General features: G+C 43.8%; 1 long non-coding RNA gene across 1 annotated transcript in view; it reads left to right on the plus strand.

Moving 5' to 3' along the window:
* Positions 1-3,490, plus strand: part of LOC130254773 (uncharacterized) — a 60,682-nt gene extending 57,192 nt beyond the window's left edge. The window contains exon 3 of the long non-coding RNA XR_008840821.1: positions 3,253-3,490. This is a non-coding gene — a long non-coding RNA (uncharacterized LOC130254773). The remainder of the gene's footprint in view (positions 1-3,252) is intronic.
* The last annotated feature ends 7,008 nt before the right edge of the window (positions 3,491-10,498 follow it).

The following is a 10,498-nucleotide window of genomic DNA, read 5'->3' on the forward strand; positions in this document are numbered from 1 at the left end:
GAAGTGTAAGTTCTAGTGAAGGTTGAAAAACAGTCTTAGATACTAGTGTTTTCCATGGAGGCTCCAGGAACATAGTTTTAGACATAATAGAACTGTAGGAAGAATATTGCTTACATTTTTCAGATAGAACAAGATAGACCATATGTTGTAGTTGATACGTAACCTGGCGTGTTAAGAAACTAGAATTCTAATAGGTTAAAGAGTAGTAGTCTGAGTTTGTGTCTTAGCTTGTTGGGAAGTTTCTATATAAAAGCACTTATTGGAGAGAGCCATTGCTTTTTGCCATTGCTTTTGCCATTTGCTTTTCCTTTGCTTTGCTCACAGGAGTTGCCCAGCAACATCGGCCCCACCAGGCCCTCTGGGAGGAGCTTCTGCTTCTCTTTGGACTTTATACCAAAACTTAGCATGGACTTTAACATCTGACTTTGCTTTTAAAACGAATGTGCTTCTACAATAAAAACTTTATAGCAACTATTAGCTGCTTTGCTCACTTAAGAAGACAACCCGACGGAGATGGTGCCGGAGCACCGGAGATTTAACTCCACATCAGGTGTGAAGTCAGGAGAAGCAGTAGGGACACTGCCATAACACAGGAGTCTTCTTACACCTCTTGAAATACTGTGGCTCTGTAAGCAGCACATCTGTAAGATATTGGCTTGCCTGTGTGCAGGAGTAGCTCCTGCAGAGCCTCCTTGGGGCTTTGTGGATGAGATCACCTGAATTTTCCCTGCTAGATCAGAACTGGGTCTCTCATAAGAAGAGAAATATCTGCAATTCTCTTCTCTAGAATCTGATATTAAGATTTTCATAATGCAGTTGCTTATGCATGCTTCCTCACCTTGTTCTCCTTTTATCAATATAAATATAAAAATCTACTTTTTCTCTCCTTTTAAGCAAAAGGCTAGTATTTCTTTCCATTCTACACAAGCTAAGCCTAGAATACCTGCAGTTAGCTGAAACACTACTAACAAAACCTCTATATTTTACAAAGAGTTGGAGGCAAGATTACGTAAAATTCAAATATAAGTATATGAAAGCCAAACTAGCCTTTGGAAAGCTATGGATAATTCTTTCTGTCCCATAAAATACTGGTAGTTCATACTGTTTTTCATACTTTAGTTGCTGGGATTTCATACCAATTATGGTATTTATTTAAAATAACAAGCTATGTGAGTCCATCCAATTTCCAAGAACCCTATTGCCACAGTTCATTACAGGCTATGATTAGTGACAGGATTACATTGTTAATGTGTGCAGGTATTCTGAATATTAGACCTACCTTTTGTGTGTAGTTCTCCTTTCTGGTTACCTGGGAGTTGTCTGCTTATATTATATCACCTCAAATCTTTACCAACCAGAAATTTTACACTTGTAAAACAGACATGCTGTTCTATTATAGTGAATCTATGGCTTTGCTCTCAGTCCTCTTTCTATGTGTTATTAAGAAGAAAAGATTTTCTACATATTGCATGGGTGTTGTTGCTGATTAAAAGTTTGCATTGGGGTTTGAACTGAATCCTCAGCACAAGAGAGAAAGTAGAAGTTTGCTAACAGCTTGCTACTGTATGGCATGTTTCTTTGAAGTTAGAGGTGAGAAGGGAAGACACAATGATGGATCTTGGTATCCTTTTGGAAAAGGATTGGGTGATGGACTAGATTTTGGTCTCTGGAAGACTGAGTTTTATTTTCTAGTGCGATCTGGTGTTGGTTTAGACTATGTTCAGATGCTCAGCTAAATTTTTGGCCAATTTGTGATACAGATCTAGTGTTCTGATTAGTTTGTAACATCCCTAAAATATGGCTTAACTTTCCCACTAGCCCATACTTTCATTAAGAAATCATGTATTTAAACGTCAAACACTTATGGCTCCAGTTACAAATTCTACAATGTGAAGTCATCAATAGGTTTGCTGTGGCTCCTTGAAGGTGTAGGACAGCCCATACGACCCTGCAATAGCTGCAGAGGCTTGTTAAACAGCAAGGGCTTGTGGTCCTAGAGATTTGGCAGGTTAATTCACATGAGAAACACTTTGGTGTTTTAGGCACAAGAAGTATAAATTGTAGAATGATTTTGGTTGTAAGAGACCTTAGAGATCATCTAGTTCCTACTCCCTTGCCATGGGCAGGGATACCATCCACTAGTTCATGAATATAGAAGTAGTTATATCCAGGCATGAAGTGGTTACCCTTTCTACTAAAATGCAAAATGCAGAAATGTGTGCGCTGCCCCATACAACTGGTAAAGCAGTCCCTTCACGGAGCTCTGAAATACTGGGTTGGGTGTATAGTAGCAGAGTCTGGTGGTTTGATGCTGGCTCAATGCCAGACATACACGAGAATCAATCGCTCAACCCTCCTCTGCCACAGCTGGGCAGAGGAATGAAAAAAAGCTAACATTTTATGAGTCAAATAAGGACTGGGAGAAAACATTTCAAGGGCAAAACATTTAACACTTAAGGCAAATTTATTACTAATAGAACCAGAGGAACATAATGAAAAGTAAAATAAGCCCTTAAAACACCTTTTCCCCCCAAGCCCATCCCTCCTTTCCACCAATAGTGCAGGGAGACGGGGCATGGGGGTTTTGGCCAGTTCATCCCTGAGATTTTCTTCACTACTTTGGGAGAGGAGTCTTTCCCCTGTGAGACCACGGGATCAATCCATGGGAAACAGTCCTCTGTGAACTTCCCCAGTGTGGATCCACCCTCACGAGCAGCAGCCCTACTGCACCTGCTGCAAGGTGAGTCCCTCCCACGGGCAGACAGTCCTCCCAACACTGCTGTGGAATGGGTCACCCTTCCATGGGGTACAGTCCTCCAGGGACAGGCTGCTCCAGTCTGGAAGCAAGAGCCATCTCTCCACCGGGTCTTCCACTGGATCACAGCCTCCGCCAGGCCTCCACCCGCTCCTGCATAGTGTGTTAGGATGCAATACAAGATGTAACCAAAAGTATGTATTCTATTACCATCTGTTAAAACCAGGTGTTCTTCATCTCTTCCATAACCTATCCCTCATAACTCCAGAGAGATATCTTCTGTTAATGAGCCAGCTGTTAAAACCTGTGGGGCAGTCATCTTTATCTCTTCTACGACCCATCCTCCTTCCAGAGAGATATCTTCTGTTAATGGTCCATTGAGCCCCACTGCATGGCTGATAAAATTACATCATCCCATTGTGAGATACTCCACCCAGGAGGAGGACCCAAGCATTCCTACCTAAATATAATCTGATATAGCAGCCTTTTTCCTCTAGATTCCCAGAAGAAGACCAGACCCTTCTACACCACCACTGGACCTTCAGAGGAAAACTACACCTTTCTACAGGAGCACTGCTTCAACAGAATCACATCTGTCACTCCAAGAAGACTGCAGCCACCATTTAATCAGACTGCTACCAACACCCTGACTGATGGTTGTATTCCAACTGTCAGTGGTTTTGTCCTACTGCATTTTTATTTTAATTTTCCTATTAAAGTGTAGTTCTGACTTGAGATCTCCCACTGGTTTGCTTTCAAACCTCCCCCACGGGCTGTGAGTGGATCTCTGCATTGTCCATGGATCCCTATGAGCTGCAGGGAGACAATCTACTTCACCATGGTCATCACCACGGACTGCAGAAGAATCTCAGCACCAGTGCCTGGAGCACCTCCTCCCCCTCCTTCTCCACTGACCTTGGTGTCTCTGTGTTGTTTCCCTCACGTGTTCTCACCTCCTCCTCTTCTCTGACTAGGAGCAAGCCCAGTTTTGGCCAGCAGCATGTCCATCTTTAGACCCATCAATGACTGACTTTGCTGGACATGGTGGAAGCTTCTAGCAGCTTCTCACAGGAGTCATCTTTTTGCCCTCCTGCTATCAAAAACCAGACTGTGCAAAACCAGTATACAGGGGGAGCAGCCTTTGCTACGACCATAAGACAGTACTCAAATTACAGGTTTGAGCTGTGTTTGTCACCCTAGAATTTATTTTCAATGGAAACCTAATGCAGATAATCTTAAGAGGACACTTGAAGAAGCTTTTTAGTCCCTATATTGAGATGATCAAGACAGTTTCATTACAAGTGAAAAGAAACCCTCATTCTGAGCCCTCTATGAACATATTTTGCACTTCTTTCTTTCCAAGCTGACTGAACTGAAAGCTATCTGCCTCAAATTTCAGAGTCAAGATTTTGTGCCAAGATTAGCTATAAAGTGGGTCAACTATTCAAAGCTGGTAATTAATGTGAATATGGGATTTGTACCAATTTGTTGTTATCTAAAATGACTGATGTTCCATAAAAACAAATTTCTGCTTGTGGATTGCTCTGAGAGGAGCAAATACTGCTTTTGTACCAACTGCTCATGGGTGACTGGTGACTTCAGCCAGGCAGGCCTGCCTTCCTCCTTGGGCACTGGTGGTTGAGGTGCAGAAAGGCAGGATTGCTCTTGAAACAATCCAAGAAAGAATTGGAGTAATTTCTGGAGTCATCTTCTGGAAAGAGGACCTATGCCAGATGAAGTAAAACTTTTTTGTTTCAGTCCTCTAACGTTGTTTAGGAAAAAAAATACCCTTATAGTATATATTTGCAACCATAAAGCCCCCCAAGACCTTCCTCAGGGCACGAGATAGTTGATTGGCAGGCTTTTACATATTGAACTGATCAGTGTAATAGTGAAAGGTATCACGGGTACCTTGAATTCAGCATTAATACCTCTCCTAGGCAAGCTTTGCCATAAATTTGGTCATATTTTATCCCTGGGGACCACCAGGCATGGGACTGCAGGGAACATCCCCTGCCGTAGTTCTCACCTGTGTGTGATCTGTATGCGCTCCCTCTCCCTTCCTTTTCCCATGGCTTTCTGCCTTGGCAGCAAAGCTCCTTGCTGCAGGGTAGGCTGCGGGATGAAGCTGTCTCCCTGTGGAGGGGGTGGGTCCTTGTGAGCCCCATTTTCAGGGGTACCTGGACTGGCTGGAATGGTCCTCAGTAGATTCTAACAGGTGGGCCATGGCAGAGCAGCAAGAAGCAGATTGGTGCACAGTGAAAACAAAGGACCTTTTGGACGCAGTCATTAGCTGCTGCTGAGCGCGTTCATCCTCTTACGTCTTTCAGAAAGTCATCATTTTATAACAGAAAATTGCTGTTTTGTTTCAAGTGCACTTAATTTCTATAATAAGAATAAAGCCCCTTAATTAGGGCGACGAAGAAGCAGAATATCATGTTCTTAACAGGAAGGGTAGTAGCCGCTAAACTCGGGGAGGGGGAATGGGCTGTGGAAGGGTCGATGGGGCGTCTGTGGCATGGTGTAGGGTACGGCCCTGCATCACGGTGGCGGCGTGAGTGTCCCGCAGCCCAAGGGGCTTGTGAGTGGGCAGCAGCTGCCCGGTGCCACTGGCACAGCGCTGGCGAGGTGTGCTTGGCCTCTTCTGGCAGCAAGCACATCTCCGTGTGCTGCAATCCTTGCACTTTACAGCCTGCCCGGCACCTCCGCCTTCAGCCACCGTTCCGAAAACTCTGCTTTTTGCCAGGGAACTGGGGTCGATATTGTGCAGATTTAGCTCTGTCAGAAAAACAATTTTTGATCAGTTAGTGTGATTTTGAAATTGGCTCGGCTAGTGATACTTTGTTGCTAGCATCCCGTTTCAAGTGACTACCTGTAGCACTGTCATTTCTTGGTCTCCTCTTCGTTCACCATTGCCAGTGAACGCTTCCATGTGTTCCATGTATTTAGTCAAGTCCTCTAATTAAAGTGTTCTTTAGGCTGCGGTTAGATGGAACAGCCTGTCCACTAACTAGCAGAACACACACTGCCGCCGAGTGGGACGGGAATAGTGGCAGGGTGCGAGCGGCCCCGGTGGGGCGAGAGAGGGGCGGAGAGCATCCCACACCCATTCATTGTCAGCCATCACCACCTAGTGGCAAAAAGGCTCAGTCTGGATACATGTGCCAGCTTACCTCTTGAAAAACTGCTTTTGCCTAAACCCCGAATTTTCAGGAAGGGTCATTTGCCGGTCTTATCCTGGACTCACACCAGCTTTTATAACTATGCCAGATTTTCTTCCATGCAGAGAATCGGTTCTGCCCTCTGCAAACTGACATCAAAGCTGACTCATATATATTGTCTTCTGGACACCTTGAGTGTGTACACAGTTGAAAGTGTTTTATTTACATTTTGCTCAGGAAGTGAACTGACTTTTGACATCACATACTCAGATTCACAGCACCAATCCTGAAATCCACGGAGATGGGTGTCCGTGGTGTGGGTTTTCATCTACATACATCAAAGGAGTATAAACCCTGTCCCCAATATAACCCTAGAAAACAAAGGGGGTGATACTATGTGGTATTGAGGTGGGAAGGGCACCTTCATTTCCTCATTAAAAAGTGGTTAGCAAAACTAAAAACTTCCTGAAGACCACAAAAAGAATAATGGAGAATAGAAACTATATTGCTGTCCTGGTTCTTTCTTTAGCACAGGCCATGTCTGTTTCAACTGCCTCAGTTGCGTCTTTATTTCCATTCTCCCTGCCTATGCTTCTGGAAACTTAAACTTATGCCTCTTCCCTGGCAAATGCTCCTTGTTCATTTGGACTCAGGATTTTGTCTTCTGCTTTTTGCACTCAGCTGCTCCCTTGGAGGGGAGTCTACGGATGAAATCTGGATAATGTTTGGCAACATTTTCTTTAGAAAGAGACTACAATAAAACTTGTCACCGACAGCTCAATGTACTCACTGTGGCAATTAAATTAACTGACAATGGAGTTACGGCTCCTTCATTTAGTTGTGATTATTCTTTTAATTTCATTATTTCCTAATGAATAAAATTTTTAATGCCCTTAGTAAGTATGTTGGCAAGGTGTTTCCTGGCAGAGAAGTCTCCCTCTGCTCCACCACTGAACCAGTCGGCTCCCAGCATGGCTGAAATACTCCTTGGCCTCTGGGGGACCAGAGAATGATAGGATGAGCTTGTGTGTGCTCAAAAACTGTCCTGTGAGATGGGCCCTCTCTGCCTTTTAGGCTCTGTTTTAAAGCTGCTGTGTGTAAAAGTTTTTCAGCCTACCCCCATGCCATCCATTACCCCAAGTCTTCTTAGGTTGGTGGGGAACCTAGGCAGGCTTGTGAAGGGCACAGCCATGCAGGCAGCCACAGGAGAGACATAGTTCTTGTCACAGAAATGGGTTCAGCTCCCATAAATCCAATTTGCTTTGCCTGCCATTGCCAGGCTTTGGGCCTAATCCATCCCTTGGCTCGTCAGGCTAATCCCCACAAAGAACTTCTGCCTGGGGGTGGCCCCAGCATAGTTTGGCATGAACATCATGGTAAACCCTGTCAGCATGCAAAACTGATGATTTCACGTGCTCCTCCTAAACAGGTGCCTGCACAAAGCTTGAGAGAGTGGGATAATTAAACCATGCCATGCTTAGGAGGTTACCTCTATAGCCTGGATCTCAGAAGGGTTGGTAGGCAAGGCAGGCTGACAGAGAAACAATTTCAGGCTCTCTTCTGGATGCGTTTCTTTGCGCAAACTGTGGATTTGGAGTGATGCTGGTTCATGATATAATACTCCAGTTTTCCTGCCTGCTTTTTTCCTTTCTCATGAAAATTTAAAAATGTATCTTCAGACCCTACTATTTTCTGCAAGAAGGAGAATTTTCTAGAAATTTTCTATAGATGAATATGTTCTGTGATGCCAGAAGTGATTTTCAGGGAAAGGTGTATATACAATTCCCGGACTAGTTTGTTGGTAGCTTTATTTTGAAAAGTTTCTTTTGGAGTTTCACTCTAATAGTGATAGAATATTAATGTAGAGTAAAATCAAAACAAAACCAACCTTCTTTTATGTGTTTTCTTGGCCGCCTCCTAGTGTGCACACCTGAGCATGCGTGTGTGTTCATATGACCAATATTCAGTTTCCCCTCTCTTACAAAAGTACTCCACTCAGTGCTGACTGGCGCGAGATAAATTCCTTCAGGAGCAGAGGCCTGTGAGATCTACCTGAGCTGTACCTCAAGAAAGGCCAAGTACCATGTGTGCAACATTTTTTGTGAAAATATTTCTGAAGTGTAGGACACTCAGCCAAGGTTACCCTTGTTCTCCAGCTGAGAGGCTTCAGATGTCCTCTCAGAAGAACACCCCTCTGACCTTTAGTCAGTCCGCTAGCTGTTTGCCAACAGGATGAGAAGCACGAATGGCAACAGGCAGACTTGTCAATCGGGCAGCGCAAAGCTGGCAGAACAAGTGGGAATGTGCTACCCTAGCGCCACAGCTGCCCACAGGCTCCCACAGAAAGCATTTTGCAAGTGTCTCTGGTGCAATGCACTGACTTAAGAGAAGGCTGAGGTTCAGGGAACACACCTGCTTCATGAGCCTTCTCTCATGTTAAAGGTACTGAGTTGGAAGAAAGAAGGAGGGAATTAGGGTAGGGGAGCAGACAAAAAACATCATCAAAGTTCTGTAAAGGAAAGCACTGCTGTGGGAACCAGCTGACAGTTCGTGGGGTGAGAGTCCAGCAGAACTGCTGGCACCCAGCTAGCTGTCATCAGTCACTGAGCGGAGACAGGAGACAGCAAGGACTGGGAGCACACAGAAATCCCTTACGGCTGACAAGCCTTCACGAGCACAGGTTCCCACTGTAAGGCAAATATGCATGGCTTGAACAAATCCTATGAACGGTGTTTGCAGAATTTCTTGAAAGCTCTAGTGCTAAAGTCTACTACTTTGAAATTAGTAATTAGGCTGCAAAACATGTGTGTAAAGTGTGATTTAAGGACTGAATGTGTCAGGCTGGATCTATGCTGACATTTTGTAGGTCAAAGCCCTTAAGAAACAGCAGGCAGTAATTAGGCCCCCATCCTTTCACTGCTGCCTTATGTGTGACTCTGGCTTTCCCTCATCTCACCCCAGCACACACTAAATTCCTCCAACCTGTCACATTTATTTTTGAAAGTGACTTCTCTAGGAAGCGGAGTATCTCTCATCCTGTCTCCCTCTCAGCTCAGAAGAGCCTCTTCCTCTTTCGTAACACTTTAATGAACTCAGAATTTGTTGTATATACTTTTTTCCATGATTTTATGAAAAACTCAAGCCAACTTTTACCTGCTTGCAGTGCAAGATGCTAGGACTGAGACAGTGAGAAGTGAAAAGCTTGTTAGACCAATGACTGCATTTAATTCATGCTGCTTGTTTCTCCTTCTCCTTGAAGAGATGTACAAATGAAAATTCAAGAGATCAGAATAAAAAAGCATGGCTAGATAGAGGGTGGCATTAGCAACAAAATGGGAAAGGACGTTTTGTTTGTGTTGCAGCAGGATCTATTTTTAAGAGCTTCATGTAGTAAAATCACTTCTGGGATTAGTTTTCTAAAAAATAATAAAAAAAAATGCCCATGCTCACTGCAGAAAGCACTAAATAGTCCACTCCAGCCACTTCAGACAGGATGTATGGAAACAATCAGCATTAGTCTGAGGTAAGCACAAATAGAGGCAACTATCTGATGACGCAGAACAAAGAAAGAGAAGAGCTGGATTTTGCTCAAGTAGCTTGAAAAAGATAGTGGCATTGGAAGGATTATTAGGGATGACAGAAGTGACAATTTGTTCGACCTAGTACCTGCTCTAAATGGTGGCCATCTCTTTGAATGTGAATATCCCATTGAATATTTGCAGTAACTCCCCTTGAAACAAAACAAGTGTTTCCGATCTTCTCTGGGTAGGGGGAGGCTGTTGTTACTACTGAGTCAGAGCTGGGCAGAGGGATCAGATGTCATTAAGCGCTCTGAAAACATGTTCTCTCTTCAACTGGCAGGAGCATCTCAAAGTGATTGATTTTTTCTATGTATAGCTCTAATTAAAGGTCTGTGTTTCAATTAGTCTCTTGTTTTCCTGGCCTATAATGTCACATGTCTGTCAGAACATTTTGTTTTAAGCAGTAAGCTCACCTGTAAAGGCCCAGCTAGTACATATACTACTCTGAGATATTTTTAGTTATAAATGACGTGGGATTTTAAAAATTTATATGGGAATGAGGCATCCTGGTGATAATGAAATTCACTTTGATGAGAGCATACATCAAGGTGCCTTCAAAGCATCTCAAAGGGCAAAATGTCGTAACTTCGCTTCAAATTCATTTTTAAAGGTGAGTGGTCAACTTTGTCAGAACACTTTCAGATTAAGAAGCATTTTAAAGTTGACATTTCCTGACTTCAGAAGTCCTCACAAGCTAAAGCTGGTTGTACTCAGCCTGGTGCAGGTATCTATTTTTCTCAAATACTGTCTCCATTAATGAGACGGGAACCTGGTTCCCCCATGGAAAGACCTCTCATTCCAAGTCTAACCAGGGAGATATCTGATGAAATGATGGCTCTGCAACTGGCAGGGTGTGAGTGTGACACCATCACTGACATTCCCTGGGAGCCCCTCTACCCTTAATTTCCTTTGCCTGACCCTTCACTCTACTCCCCTTGCCTCTGCTTTGGGCAGGTTATCTGACCCTGTGGGTCACCTCAAGAATGATTTGCAGGCACCAG

This window comes from Oenanthe melanoleuca, chromosome 6 (genome assembly GCF_029582105.1).
Source record: "Oenanthe melanoleuca isolate GR-GAL-2019-014 chromosome 6, OMel1.0, whole genome shotgun sequence".
Classification (NCBI taxonomy): Eukaryota; Metazoa; Chordata; class Aves; order Passeriformes; family Muscicapidae; genus Oenanthe; species Oenanthe melanoleuca.